This window comes from Rhodnius prolixus, unplaced genomic scaffold (assembly GCF_049639745.1).
Source record: "Rhodnius prolixus isolate KJV_2025 unplaced genomic scaffold, Rpr scaffold_6, whole genome shotgun sequence".
NCBI lineage: Eukaryota > Metazoa > Arthropoda > Insecta > Hemiptera > Reduviidae > Rhodnius > Rhodnius prolixus.
In genome coordinates, this window is record NW_027411634.1 from 34,590,122 (window position 1) to 34,606,554 (window position 16,433).

The 16,433-nt window shown below is 32.4% G+C and overlaps 1 protein-coding gene and 1 long non-coding RNA gene across 4 annotated transcripts in view; both read right to left on the reverse strand.

The window, feature by feature from the left end:
- LOC141460304 (uncharacterized) overlaps nt 1-16,433 on the reverse strand; it is a 762,362-nt gene that overhangs the window by 536,078 nt on the left and 209,851 nt on the right. The gene's annotated exons all lie outside the window — the stretch shown is intronic.
- LOC141460337 (uncharacterized) lies at nt 1,614-12,194 on the reverse strand. Its single transcript, XR_012461871.1, has 2 exons — nt 2,856-12,194; nt 1,614-2,768 (listed from the first exon to the last, which is right to left on the reverse strand). It is a non-coding gene; the product is annotated as an uncharacterized lncRNA (long non-coding RNA).

A 16,433-nucleotide genomic window follows, 5' to 3' on the forward strand; every position in this document is an offset into this window, starting at 1 on the left:
GTGCAAGTGATTAAGGAAAATAGGCTATGTTGGGACGAGTATTTGCTTCAGATGAAGCCTTATGGATGAGCTAAAGTATTAAAATGTATGTGTGTATGAGGTGATGTGCTAGAGTTTGCCTCAGTCAATTTAACGAGAAGCCAACTAAAGGAAATGAAGGAGCAATATAGGCTTAAGTGGTACGGGGAAGTCTACTCCAAATAAACCCATCATGTATATGCTAAAACCGCATATGAAACCTAGGCTTCATGCCTAGGTGCGGAGAGCGGTAAACAGAGCAAGTTTGAAATGCGAGGGATGCTGTCCACGACGTCTTGTACCAAAAATAAAAAAAAAATACTTTGGACAAGCCGACGGAAGTTAGTCAATTGATGCAATCACTATAAATATAGTGCAAAGCCTTTGTGAAGTGAAAGCGTTTTAGAGGAGGTAATCAGTGTAAGCACAGATTTTGAAACTGTAAAAGTAGTTTTCATCTGTTTCAATAACAATTTTCCAACTCAGATGACACACAACCACACAAAATTGTAAATCTTAAAACGAATAGAATTTTTCTGAATTGGATGAAAAACTGCCACTTGGAGTTTCAGAATTTACCTTTAATTAATAGAAAAACAATGGAATCAAAAGAATATAACTGAAAATTGAAGACTATTCCGTTAAAATAATAATAAAGTAATGAAAATCAAATTGGTATACTGACTTCAGTCAGAAAAATTAAGCTAATATTCAGTAATTACCTCGTACTACATTCAATAATCTTTTTAATTTAATTTTAATATTTATCTATAATATTATATAATATTAAAAATCATTTCCAGACATTCCTAATAAATGCTTGAAAAAAGAAATATAATTCGCAAATGTACAAATAAAGCAAAAAACGTCCAATCATTTCCTAGCAATGAGACTGTTAAAAAAGAAATTAAAAATTAAACAAACAAATGTACTGGATAATTTTCATCTAAATTTATTGGAGAATAATTTAAAAAATTATTTAAATTAATACCATTCAGATGCTCAATATTAATAAAAGAAGAAAAATTGTTGCAAAAAAGTTCAATACCAAATATTATACTATGTGAAGTTGAAATACCAGCCATTTAATCAAGCGGCTATGAACGTCCAACTACCAAATTAAATGTTGTTGACGGGTTATTGTATAATGTACACAATAAATATTTAAAGACATTAAAATTTGTATTATTTGTTGAAAACCAATATTACAAAAACATATATTGTTTATCATTTCGTAAATATATATCATGCAATGATTTACTTATAATTAACAAATATAGATTTTAAAAACTGAAATCTACCTGAAGTGGTTCCAGCTTGTGATCCAAGAACTTTATTTAATTGAATCCCGTTAAATAGAATAGTTTATATTAATCGAAACGAAACTTTTTCTTTTCTAAAAATTCAGAACTATTATCTCTTGGTAGTTAGTAAGATAAAAGGATTACTTACTAAAAGCAGATCAAATTAAATTGAGGCACACTAATGGCGTCAGAATTTTCGCGGCACTGCGTCATTCATCAGAAGGTAGTTGAAATCATTACGAATTTAAAAATTTGTAAATATCAAGAAAAAGTTGCAGCATAAAAGTAACATAATTACTGAAACAATTTATTAAATTAAAGGTAATTTATTTAAAAAAACCAAAAACAATTCACATGCACTTCAGATTTTTTTTTTCCATTTTTAAATAAAAAGCTTTTGTACATTACTTAATCAAAAATAATTAATAATTAATAAATTTAAAATACAAATTTTGGGTTTTCAAAAAATTAAATTTTTTTTAAACAACTTGGAGACTGCAAACGGATCCCAGTTTGGCGGATTGAACTCTAGGAATCCATTTACTTGACATATTTTTTACGTAAGTACATTTAATTTTTACAATATTCTTGTAAATCTTATATTATTCTGTTTACATCAATTTGAGACTAGCGAGCATTAACATTTTCTATGATTTATATGTAAATGTTTGATAAAATAAAATTGAACTTAATTAAGACAAAAATATATGTAACTATTAAAAAAACAATATGGCCTTGAGCAATTGCCCTTCATTTGCTAAGATTTTCATTGATGTACACAGTATGATCAAGTACAATAAAGTTTTTTCTGTTTTAAAGTTACAATCCTCGAATATTATTTGCAGATAAAATAATTTTAGTTAATCTTTCATTCACGTGATAGTAATTATTAGATGTAAAACTTTCTTATCAATTACAGTGCACTTATTTGTTGAATTATTTTTATCTTTTAAATACTTGCATGATGGAAATTCGCATCTTTATCCTGCTCAGAATTCTAAACATTAAAAGCTCAAAACATGAGTGGAATTTCGTTGTTACTTTTAAGGCATAAAGTAAGTTCTATTACTACAAAAGACTTAGTTTGAACTTCTTTTCATGTCCTAGCATTAATAAATGACTTTTGGTACTGCTAAGTCTTTTACCCTCAAAATAAGAATACATTCTAAGATCTAAGTGTTCTAATTCTATTGACCTTTTTCAATTTAGTTATTAGTTTTCTATCACTAATCTATACTTGGCTCTGAATCATATTTCCACCTTTAAATAGTAACACTACCATTGCAGATAACTATTTATAATTATAAATTCTTTTTATAATTACAGGTGTATGCGTGTTGTTCTTAGAGAAGAAGTGCCGAAACGTTGGTTTGTGTTCAAGTTTTTTTTACTGACGGCACCAGTCGAACGTCTCCTGCAGCAATATGTGGTATGACAGCATGTTTTCTATTTTAAAATGTCAACATAATTACATTAAGAATGATTTCTTTTCACAAATATTGATAGAAATATCTATACGCACTAAATAAATACCTTGAAATTTGCCCAAATGTGTTGGATCTTACAGTCTTGCCTGAATGTGTTTTATAATTGATTGTGAAGTTTTTACTCGCAGCCAAGTAAAGCAATGGTGATTCTCACTTTGTTCTTTGTTATATTTTGAAATCTCATGTGTAAAAAAAAAAAAATTATTCTAAAAACTTTAATAACAACACCGTTCACTGTTAACCTCTTTAATGGTAGTACAGAATAGAAAGGTTATTTACATATGGCAATTAGTAAATTATAGTTTCCATGTTGAATTTCAGCGAGCCATCTATGGACGTTTTCTATAACTTCTTTTGAGTAACTATTAGTTCAATTTGATATATTTGCTATGCACTTAATGCAATTATAAGTTGCCCAAATTATTGATTTATAAAAAATCTATTGCCTAAGAATCTTTGGCAATTAGCAAAATTTAAATTGTAACCAAAAAATATATAATAAACAAAGTATTGTCTTCTGACTATAATTGTTGGGTAACAGGAATAACATTTCTGTTATTTAAGATTTTCTAGAAAATGCTTTTATAAAATTTCCTTTATACTTCAAATGTTTTTTAAACCTAAATAGTTCTGCAATGTTTCATGGACATTTTGATTAGGGGCACTTCAAACCAAGAAGGAGCGGCAATCTGTGATTCCCTATAAATATGAGCAAAAAAAGTTAGAGCAATATGAGGACTTGTTTCCTAAAGAAAGGCTAAAATAAATTTACTGTAGTTCAGCTTGCTGGAAGTGATACTTTTTTGGCTGGATAGTTGATTGTTCATTTGTTGCAATTTTATGAAAAACTTTTGGATTTTTTTGGAATTTAAAAAACTTTTTAAATGGAATTCTTAGGGTAGGGTAAAGTTAAATCTCTCTTCTAGAGAGTTGTTTCAGTACATTGTTGGTTCCATTATCTGTAAGATATTTTAGCGAATTATCTAAAACATGTTTTAACTGATTTCACGTTGGAAGTATTAATGTGGTATTCTAGCATATTGAGTATTCTCTTTCTGTCTAGAGAGTCGCCTAAGGGCTTCATTTGAAATTAGATGTATCGTACGTCTGGCTATTATCACCTTGGTTTGAAACAAAATGAACTGGGGTTAAAGAAAATCGTACGAGCGTTCACTATACATTTTTAATAAATAAAATTGATTATAGGACTTGAGCACTCAACTCAAAACCTAGTTCTTACTAAACAGACTTTTAAAATAAGAACAATATCATTAACGAAAAAAAATGATAGAATATATTCCTAGGAAAAAATAGCATAGTTATTAGATGTAAACATGAAAATAGTTTTTGAAATAGCAAGGCTAGATTATTTTTTTTTTTGAAGGTGGAAACTAACTCCAGGAAATATTTAGAAATGAAGTGAAAGAAAAAGAAAGAGAATCCTTAGCTTGGCTGGAGTGTTCTTGAACTTTGAAGATAGGTAGGTCTGCAGTAGGTGGTAGAAAGTTATCTGGTAGGAACAAAAATGTAACGAAGGAGGAGTTAGACGGGGTTAGCCGCCGCCGTAGAGGATGGTTGCCCCCTAGCAAAGGTAAAGGGTCCATAGTACCCCAGTAAACGAGCGGGTGGTAGGAAATGGCTATTTCTTTTTCCCAGGTCAAGGTAGGTTAACGACTTAGGGTTTTTGGGATCTAGCTTACATCTTATTGCGTGCAACCCCTTCCACACTACTGAAATGTACTTCCCAGAGTGCTATTAGCTATTTAAATCTAAACACAGATTTTTTTTTTATTACAATATCTTCCGTTATTAGTTTCACTTATTATTGTAAAGGGAAATCGCAGAAACCATATATTGCCTTGTAATACTTGGTTTTGGAAGTTAGTGTAGTTTTTTTTACTTTTGAAAAGTTTCGAAATTCTATTTTACTAGAATTACTCGCAATGAATACCTAAATTCAGATATTCATACTGCTAACTGTGAATACTTTAAGCATACTTTTTTTTAAATATTAGTTTTATTTTGTATTAATTAAAGTACATTGACTGTATTTCAAAATTTTAATACGTCATTCATGGACAGACGGATATATTTACAGACCGTCTTAATCTCCATGTACTTGGTCTTTTTTTTTTACCTTTTTTTTTTGGCATTGGCTTCCGCCATACAGCCAGCATCGTCTAGGTGCTTATCACTAGAATATCACTTACTCTCCGTTCTTACCTACAAATACATTCGCTTCACACATTCATCATTCTACTATATACCGCTATTTACATAAACTACTGCTAATGGATGGAGCAGCACTCTGTGCTCCTGCCATCCTTATAGCTTAACCGAAATTAAAATCACGTAATCCTTCTCTAATCATTTTCTTGCATTCATTCTATTACTTTTAAATATATACATATTTCATTGCTAGCTCTGCTATAGATTTAAGCACATATATGTTGGTGGAGAATATTATGTCTTCGTAGCGAAATGGTGCATCTAAATACCTGTATATGTCGTCAAACATTCGTTTCCTTTCCACTACTTAACGTGGACATATCATTATTATATGTTTGAAATCCTCCTCCTCATTGCAATCTACGCAAAGAGGAGAGGACCTTTTGTTGATCCTGTGAAGATACGATCCGCACACAGCGTGGTTCGCTCTCAGCCTGCTTATTGTCGTAACAACTCATTTATTAGTGACAGTTCCCTTAAACCATGGTTGTCTAGGTAACTCATCTACCATAGTTTTATAGAATCTTCCTTTATTACCATTACTGTAATCTGTCTGCCATTTTTGTAGTGCTGCTTTTGCAATTATACCACTTGATATCGGTGTGTGGTAATTTATAGTTAGCCATTTCCCCCACTATTGGTGGCTTCCTTTGCAAGTTTATCAACAATTTCATTTTCTTTTATACCACAATGACCTCTTACCCACAAAAATTTAATGCAGACCCCCCCCCCCTTCATATGCATTTATATGTAATTATTCTTTAGGAAGGGCAAATGAATTATCTATTTCTTTTAGTTTTCTGTTTTTTACTATAAATGATCAAGACTGCTTTTATATCAAATTATGTATACATTTATTAGTCATGAAGATTGTAACCCTTTATCGAATAGAGTTTTTCTCCTTCACGTTTTGAGCTTCGCTGGGTCCAAAAAAGTGGTTTTTAGGAAACGTTATGCATAGAGGTGTAAACGAAATGTCACAAAAAAAGAGCGGTGAAAGCTCATACTTAGACTTTTATCTCAAAAACTCCTACAACAACCTCCTAAGTAAAAATCCTTCAATGGAAAGTGTAACTTTATGTACTGATAAATTAACTTATAAATTCAACTGGCAATCAATTAGCACCATTCCAATGGTTTTAAACTAATCAGTAGCATATTGCCAGCGATAATACAGCATCATGTTTTATTTCATCATCATAATACTACGTAGTCCAGAGTATTGCCATTAATCAGCTCTCATACTAATGTTAGTTATTTTTATCTTAGGAGCTGCAGTTTATGAAGTATTTTAATCGCAACAATTTGAATTAGTCATAATAATAATTTAAATACTTTTAATTTTGAAAAGTAACGATTTGTAACGTATTACCAATTATTAGTTAAGTAAGTACTTTACTCCAAGTATTTGAGTGTTCGTGATATAATCTAATTAAATTCGTGCGATGATTTCTCTTTCTTAATGATGATTATATTATAATCCTAATCCTAATAATTAAATAATTATTGTTATTGTACTATTCTTTTTTCATTTCTATTAGGACATTCACAAATAAAATTAAAGTATCATGAGCAAGTCTGCAGACGGTTAGTTATGGAGATATCTCTCTCTCTGTGAAGTACCTCTATTATAAACTTCTGGTTGAAGTTGTTCTTTTAACGAAGATATTTTTTTTAGGGTCTCAAGGCCAGCGGTTTTTCAGTCTTCTAGGTGGATTGTTTAGAATTTTATGTGAGGAGTGTCTGTGATTGAGAGATTTTGGATAAAGTCATGGAATTGTTTTTAACAGCAATATTGAGATCAGTTTGAAAGGTTAAGTTAGGTACATAGAACTATTTTCTGGAAGGATTATATACGATAGGAGTTGAAAATGCTTTGAACCCCAAACCTCGCATTCATAATAACAGTATTATGGAGAAGTATTTTGTTTTCAAGTGAGAATTTCGAGCGTCTGTCAATAAGTCTACGAAGAATTTTGTTCCTTCGATTAAGTTGCAGTCTTTTTAACCACTGTGGATTCTGTGCGAGTCTTATGTTCGAGTTAAAGGTATTTTACTTGGTAGACAGTCCCTAAGAGCAGTATTCGATAGAGAGTGGTTTGTCAAAGGTGACATATTTGCTTTTAGTGTAATTCTGAACGATGAAAAGTTAATTTTCGTGGAAATGAGAAAAGTGATATCGAAAATTTAGTTATGCATGAGTTTATTAGTGCTATCAATGCAAAACTCCGCATAATTATGGTTGAATACATACATAAATGAATACTTAAGTAATTAAAAGCCATAATAACTTGGAAAATGTAATTTATTTGTTGAAATGTTAGCAATTAATATTTAATACAATTATTTATTTAACAGTATTCATTTGATAAACCTCAGTTCATTAAAGAAAGAACTATATAACTGTACAGTCTTTATCAAAATTAAATCTAATAAAGCATTATTCTTTCTTCTATTGTTACAGATAAATGCGGAAGTCTTAAATTCCCCGGGAGTGATTGTGCCGGAAGTGTTGTGTTATTATTAAGATATCAGTGATTACTTTTAACCTGTGCGCACAAATAAAAATAAAAATGAGTCGGTTATTTTCAAAATTCCGTCTTAAGATAAGTACCTAGATACGTTACAGTTCCTTGTAACCGTTGTAATCTTTTAAACTGTGTCCAGTGTCCAGTGTTGACGAGGCAAGGAAGATATCGTTGGATATGTACCTGCAAGTAATTGGTGCACATTCTACCCTACAGCAGTTAAAGGTAGGATAAGGAGTTAATTTAGTAGTCCATATTTATGAAGCAGAACTCTGGAGTGTGTCACTCTTCGGAATGGCACTCCTACCTCTGATCTATCTCTTAAATAATAAATTTAATAATATTAATTATGATTCCAATTATTTGAATTAAGTTAAGCGCAGATAAGGTCAGTTAATTTCGGTATTTTTACTTTAAAAGTTTTTCTCTTTTAACATTTATATTATTACAAAAGGTATGTTTCTCTTCGTTGGGATTTTATTTTAACATTTTGGGGAGGTTTTATTATATAAGCTGCAAGTTTATGAACCAACATTTCACGTTTCGTATTCAAGGTGTTGTTATTCGACTGTGTTGCTGTGTTCTTCAAGTTAGGTTCTTTAGTCAATTGTAATTGTTGTTCTGCTGTTTTCTTCTTTCATCGCTAGATTCATGTTGAGGATTCATTTTGATTTACTCAGTCGATAACTTGTAGTACCCATTACTTGATCGGGGACCACTTTTCCCTCAAATCCGCTTTTATTTGTGATTTACACAAATAGCATCCTGCTTTCAGCCATTCCTGCCAAATGTCCCTTACCCTACCCAAAGACCTGAACGTATTCCTTTGCTGGTTTTCTCTCCCCATCCTCTGTACATCGCAGGTAAAGCATCTTCGTCTTAACAAAAGATTTGCTAATATGCCTGCTTGATAGAGGAGTAAAACCAGCTGGAATTAAAGGCAGGAAAGCGTTGGTGGAAGGCGAAAATCTGAGCTCTACCTCCACGAGGTGCTCCACGGACAACTGCTCATCGGAGTAGGCTAACAGAACCAAGTACCTCCTCCTCAAAGAGTAACCTGAGAGGAACTTTCTCTGAGAGTGATTACTCAGGTCAGTAGCAGTTCTTGAGAGTATAACTGCCACGACTGCTTTTAGGAGATAATCACCTCATTCGACTATATTAGCTTCACAATTCAGGTTGTGCGCATTATCCCCGATACTTTATTATATCTTTAGAAACCAATCCGCATTAATTTAGCTAAATAAACTTCCTACACTGTAGACTATTAACATTAAATGGCGCTAATACCCTAGTTGAGCTTCCCAGTCGCCTACATTCTTCTTGTGAACGACCGCATTGCTTCAGTATTTCTTATAAACTACTTTTTTTGATTTCTGTAGCAAAGACTAGAGAGTTTCCGTAAATTTATTTACTTGGCTGCGCTTTTATCTATTTTTAAAATATTCAATTTTATTATTGTTTATCGATGAAGGCATCTCTGTGCAGCAAAGTACTTACGTAGCAAATTCTTTAATCGATTAATTCCCTTTTCATACAAATTTCTGTAGGAGAATTTGGCTTTGGTGGAAACGAAGGTAATTTTGAAGTCGGTTTGGATTACAATATCATTGATTGCTGTATTTGTGACTGTGTTTTGGGTTTTATAGATTAAAGGAGATAAAGGTTTTGTGCATTCCCATGTGGTTCAAGTCCATATTGGAGTTAGTAGAGTTTTGCATAGTTTTGTCGTTCTTGGTGGAGCAAAGTAAGTTTGGAGCGTTTATCGCATTAAACTTAAAATTACAAAAAAAAAAAAAAATCATAAAAGTTGCTGATTCCTTTTGCTTGAGCTTAACTTCTCAACATTTTCATTTCACCTGTGGTGGTACAGCTCCTTCAAGCTTGATTTGATCTTTTAATTTCACTAAACGAACCTTGCTATAAAAAAGGAAATCCTTTCAGTTATCCCGGGAGTAACACTTCTCAAAGGGAAAAGAAATACAAGATGAGTTACGTAATCCCTTTTTCATAAAAAAGGAAAAAAAAGGAGGAATAAAAATAAAATGAAAACATTGAGAGAGAAATTGCTAAATTGAGAGAAAACCCTAAAGAAAAGCAGACTTATTTTCCGTGTTGAATTGGCTGCCAGTAATAAACATTAAGTGCGGAAAAATGCAGTTCAGTTTCAAGATATTCATTAAACTAAGTGCAGTTTTTTTTTTGTTGAAAATAAGAGATAAGACATAAAGTTGGGCTGGCTTTAAGTGATGCACCAGGATTTACTACGGTGAGCTCACACAGAATGCACTCTGTTGGTTTATGAGATACGGGATCCACTCTGTTTCAAACGAAATTCTTTTTGAAATGGTATTTTTACTATTTCTTTAAAGTAAGCATTTTGTTCTTATTGTTCCTGCGATATAGAACATGTTAGTTTTTAACTTTAGTACTTCATTTTTGCTTAATTAAGTTTCGCAATTATTGCTTTATGTTCTTTCAATGGTAACTTCTTTGAGGGAGTAAATGCTAATGGTTTTCTTGCGTCTAACTTTATGATATCGTCAATTACAGGTAGCCTTTTTTATAACTATAGAGTATAAAATGTTTTATGAATAGAAGGTTCAGTTTATCTCTTCTCATCCGCCCTTTCATCTCTTAAGCAGCTAACCCACTTCCTTCCGCAAACTAATCTACTACTAATACTCCAACCCATTGTTTAAGGCAATATCTAGGCGCAGCCATTAGAATAGCTTCCGCCAGTCATCTCAGCCTGTGCAGCTTCCTCCAGCTAATCGAGACCGTTCTAATTCGTCCTAACTGGTTCAACATTTCGCGATTCAATCTGCGGTTAGATTTCAATCCAATGGGATTGTGAATTTTTTTGTAAAATTAATGTAAAAGTTTTGCTGATGATGGAATCTATTTTTCGCAACATCTTTTGTTCGAATCTATTCCTTGTATTGGTGCTTGTCTTTTTTTTTATTTTTGCCTTTTTCTTTGGCATTGGCTTCCGCCATACAGCCAGCATCGTCTAGGTGCTTATCACTAGAATATCACTCACTCTCCATTCTTACTTATAAATACATTCGCTTCTCACATTCATCCCTCCACTATATACAACTATTTACCTACAAACTTACAACTAATGGATGGATCAGTACTCCATATTCCTGCCATCCTTATAGCCGAAATTAAAATCACGTAATCCTTCTCTACTAATCATTTTCTTCCATTCATTCTATAACTTTTAAATACATAAATATTTCAATTCTTGCTCTGCTAAAGATTTAAGCACATAGATGTTGGTGGAGAATATTATGTCTTCGTAGCGATATGGTGCACCTAAATACCTGTATAAGTCGTCAAACATTCCATTCCTTTACTACTACATAACGTGGACATTATCATTATTATATTGTTTGAAATCCTCCTTCTTATTGCAATCTACGCAAAGAGGAGAGGACCTTTGTCTTTTCTACTCGTTCGTGACTCCATCTGGTTCCTATTCTTTTGTAAGGAAGAATTTCATGATTAAAGAAAATAGCTGGAATCTTCTAACTGCAAAAATGTATTACCTAATCAGATATATCCAGTGTATTGACTTTGTCCCAAAACTTATTGTGCCTCTCTTTGGTAGCACCTAAGCGAAATAGGAAACTGGAAATTTCAACAATTATTTGAGTTATTTTAGATGCACTCAAATTTCTATATACCACAGTTTGTAACCATTATTGGGGAACTCAATACGGATATTTACAGTGATAACTCAAAATAAAAAGCCTTCATGATCTCATTACTGTTTTACTTACAAAGAGTTAACAAAAAAAAAATAATTATACTGAATATGAAACGGAAACTCCAGTAATGGATAAGCCACTAAAGTTGGCGAAGACTAAATGTCGGTCTGGGAGTCATTGAAGATCATTATTACCAGACCGTACGATGTAGAGGAGTGGCCAGTGTTGGAAGTGACGTCAAGTACTTTAGGAGATAAACAAGGACCCTTCTCTCGTCAGATGATTCGATTTCACCACTACAAAATCAAGTAACTCGCCTACAGAAATGGTTCTTTTCAACTTGAATCGGCATTACTTAATGGCTATAAAAAAGATTTTGTGCTTCAAAGAAATCTAATTAATTAATACTAAATGAAGAATTACTTTTTCCTTTCATTCATTTTATTCAAGTCTATTATATACAGGTGGTAGTGGAAATACAACTTTGAAAACTCAGAATCATTAATGAATAAATACGCACTGCTAGGACAATAAAGGAAGTGACGAAATTTCAATAAAGTTAATATTATAATATGAACAAAAAGCGGGTCATTCATTTTTAAACATTAAACAGTATTAGGCCGAGGAGTAAAGGAATCAAATCCAGCATCTAACGCTTTATCAAACCTCTTAGCCAATGAATTGTAGAGAATAGTTAGCTCTATAACTGATATAAATAGCTCGGTTTTAATGATAATAGTTGTTGAGATATAGAAGGTTGAAATTCGGAGGTTTTACAAATGGTTCAAATTTCAAACCTCTATATCTCTCTTCCTATTGTTCAGATTTGTATGAAATCTTCACCAAATTGTAGAGAATAGTTAGCTCTATAACTGATGTAAATAGGTCGCATTTAGAGATAATAGTTATGGTTGAAAATTGGAGGTTTTAAAAATGGTTCAAATTTCAAACCTCTATATCTCCCTTCCTATTGTTCAGATTTGTATGAAATCTTCACCAAATTGTAGAGAATAGTTAGCTCTATAACTGATGTAAATAGGTCGCATTTAGTGATAATTGTTATGGTTGAAAATTGGAGGTTTTAAAAATGGTTCAAATTTCAAACCTCTATATCTCTCTTCCTATTGTTCAGATTTGTATGAAATCTTCACCAAATTGTAGAGAATAGTTAGCTCTATAACTGATGTAAATAGGTCGCATTTAGTGATAATAGTTATGGTTGAAAATTGGAGGTTTTAAAAATGGTTCAAATTTCAAACCTCTATATCTCTCTTCCTATTGTTCAGATTTGTATGAAATCTTCACCAAATTGTAGAGAATAGTTAGGTCTATAACGGATGTAAATAGGTCGCATTTAGTGATAATAGTTATGGTTGAAAATTGGAGGTTTTAAAAATGGTTCAAATTTCAAACCTCTATATCTCTCTTCCTATTGTTCAGATTTGTATGAAATCTTCACCAAATTGTAGAGAATAGTTAGCTCTATAACTGATGTAAATAGGTCGCATTTAGTGATAATAGTTATGGTTGAAAATTGGAGGTTTTACAAATGGTTCAAATTTCAAACCTCTATATCTCTCTTCCTATTGTTCAGATTTGTATGAAATCTTCACCAAATTGTAGAGAATAGTTAGCTCTATAACTGATGTAAATAGGTCGCATTTAGTGATAATAGTTATGGTTGAAAATTGGAGGTTTTACAAATGGTTCAAATTTCAAACCTCTATATCTCTCTTCCTATTGTTCAGATTTGTATGAAATCTTCACCAAATTGTAGAGAATAGTTAGCTCTATAACTGATGTAAATAGGTCGCATTTAGTGATAATAGTTATGGTTGAAATTTGGAGGTTTTACAAATGGTTCAAATTTCAAACCTCTATATCTCTCTTCCTATTGTTCAGATTTGTATGAAATCTTCACCAAATTGTAGAGAATAGTTAGCTCTATAACTGATGTAAATAGGTCGCATTTAGTGATAATAGTTATTGAGATATAGAAGGTTTGGGGCCGTCAACTCTAAGCATTCTTTTAAAAGATCTCTTCAGTGGTATTTGCGGTTTCAATTCAATACCATACTATGATATAATGAAAATATTGCTTATTCCAAATGTTATGAAAATCTGTACAGTAGATACATTACTTTGCAGAAATAGATTAGAAGGAAAATCTATCCAAAAGGTACAAAAATCTCTTTAACAAAAATTTATAGTTTTAATATTTAAGAGTAACGGTGAAGCGCCAAAAGGTAGACAAATCAGCAATTACCCAATATTTCATTAATACTTCATTGGTATCATTTGAGTAATTTTACCGTATTTACTTTTTATTAATATTTTTTTAGAACTCATCAAATTCTATAAAATATTAAAGACAAGTTAATGCAGTAAAATTACTTAAATAATAACAATGAAGTATTAATGAAATGTTGGGTACTTGCTGATTTGTGCACCTTTTAGCGTGTAATCAACCCTTATACTACAACTTTTTAAACTTTTTAAGTTTTTGTTAAAGTAACATCATTAAAATATTACCTCTTTTATCTGGAACATTGCTGCTGGAAAAGATTATGCGTACTCTTGATACGAACTGGGTAACTGTAGCAGACAAGACATGATATCCTTGAATGGAATCCTCGTGGGCAAGATATACCACAAAATTATACTTCCTATTCCTGGGAGACCGTTCTCACCGCTATACGTCCTCATCTGAATCGAAGAACCTGCTGAAGAACTTCTTTCTTTCCAATGTACGAGACCTGTATATGCCCATTGGTCACTTGGCTAGGCTTGGCGAATAGCTCAGATTCTCCAATTTCAATTCTCATTAATTCGGCCTTTTTTTAATGACGGAAAAACGAAGTCCACGCCATTATCAGTAGACAGGATGTTCAATTAAAAAATAATTACTAAGGAAAGAACTAATTTAAGAGAGAATTTTTCTTTTTTCTTTTTCTTTGGTATTTATTGTAAAAAGGATAAAAAAGTTTTAATCCATCGATTGCTCCTTTTTTTTATTGTTATGAAAATCTAAATAACATTAATTACAAAAATACAGCTTCTCCCTTTTTTAAGGGTATCGAATGACTAAGTATGATCAGTTTTTAATTAATACCAGTAATCTGTACCCTTTATAAAGCGCTTTTAAGGATGTTTTAATTAGAATTCAAGGATTCTTGTTCTCTCCTCCCTTTTGTACGTGTATGTGAGGTAGAATTAGGATAGGATTTTATTGATGAAGGTTGTTTTTATAGCCACGGTTCAAGTAATCAACTAATTTTCTTACGGATAAACACAAGAGTGTATTCAGATACTGAAAGATAGGTCCCTTTATTATTTATCTTTACTAAACTTATCTTCTAAAAAACACTTTTGGTCCTGGTCATCCAACTCTTCACCCAGTATTTCTGTTTGATTTTCAAACTTGGTTACAAATGAACAGAAATAAAGTGGGACTAAGCCAAAACATCTTATGTAGCCATTTTTTACCTTCCACTAGAACTGCATTGTTACTATTTAACTTTGACTTTATTTCTGGTCACTGTCAAGGAATTTGGAGTTGCTATATATATCTCCCCTCTCCGGCACTATAGTCGAGCTGAAGGAAACGCCAGCAATAACTACTTGAAGAGATAACAGACTACGCTTAGTGTCGGTTCGTAAGTTGTCTCTTGCTATTCGACATCCAATGGTCAACCTTTATTTGACCATGCCTTAACAGTCGCAACTCTACAAACCCTAATGTCATTTTTTAAAAAAAATCGTTCTAGGGTAGTTCGGAGCGGAGGCGTTTGGAGAGGCTTTTCAATTACATTTCAGTGTAATGAATGGTAAGAAGACTCCAAATGTTCGGAGATGGGAGAAGATTTGTGCGGAACAGAACTTTTGAGAGATTCGTAAGCGGATGTCTTGTGAGTGTCACCACAGAGAAGATTGTTTTTCTGTTTTGTTTTAATCACTTCCTTTTCTTTGGCCGAACACTTCCTTTAAATCCAATAAGATTATTTCCTTTCTTTCTCTTTACTTCCGGCGGTAACTTAGTTTAAATAAACATCCTTCTTGTTCTGGACCACTTCGATTTTAAACTTAACTCATTAAGTATTTTTCTCTTTAATTTATTCCTTCCGCTATGAGAGAGAAGGATATACCTTTCCTTCTCTCTCTAGAGGACCGTTTTTTTAATTAAAGATTTTCAGAATTAATTGATAAAAAAGACCCTCGGCGGACACTTAGATATAATTTTAAAAAAAGAAATTAACAGCTGTGTGGAAAAGGGGGTTTATTTGCTGAAATTATCTGAGCGCGGTTACAGCTTCAGGTTTTTTTCTTTAAAAAACGTGTTGAGTGTACACCTATTGCGTACAGGTTAAGGCGCACTGACGAAGAAAAATAAAAACCCTTAATTTAAGTGTTCAATATTTAATTTTTTTCTGAAATTGTTTCTATAGTTCAGAAGATAAACTTTGAACTTACACTAAGAAGCTTTACTCCCTAAAGGTTAGGTCAGTTATTGAATTTAGAATATTTAGAATTACTTGAGCTTTAGATGTGTAAAAAAATTAGGAAATGAATTAAAGGAAGGGAATGGAGCTGCTGATCCTTAGATTTTCTCTTCGTAGGAGGAGCTTCTAGCGGCTCACTGTCCTGTAATGGAACTGCACTGTATATAAAATTTACATTATAAATAATAAAATAAAATAAAAAGAAGAAAATGGTATATGAATTTAAATGAATGTTAGGTACCAATTGTACTGCTTGGGTTTTGCTGATGACCTGGTAGTGGTTGATAAGGGACGATTCGCTTATACGGTTTCGGAGCGCTTACAGAGAGCGCTTAATATTGTGGATAGATGGAGTAGAGCGGAGGGTCTCTCCATCAATCCGCAAAAGACTAGGGTTGTTCCTTTCACAAGAAAGAAGAATCTGGATGGATTGGTGCAACCAATTTTGGGGGGAGTTACTATCCCCTTGTCCATGGAGGCCAAGTATCTTGGGGTTATCTTTGATAAAAGGCTCACGTGGAATTCTCACCTAAACATGATTTCCCATAAGGCAAAAGTTTCCTTAGGATACTGTAAAAGGCTGTGTGGGAAAAGTTGGGGACTGAGCCCTAAGATGACACTCTGGATTTACAAGAGTGTAGTCAGACCC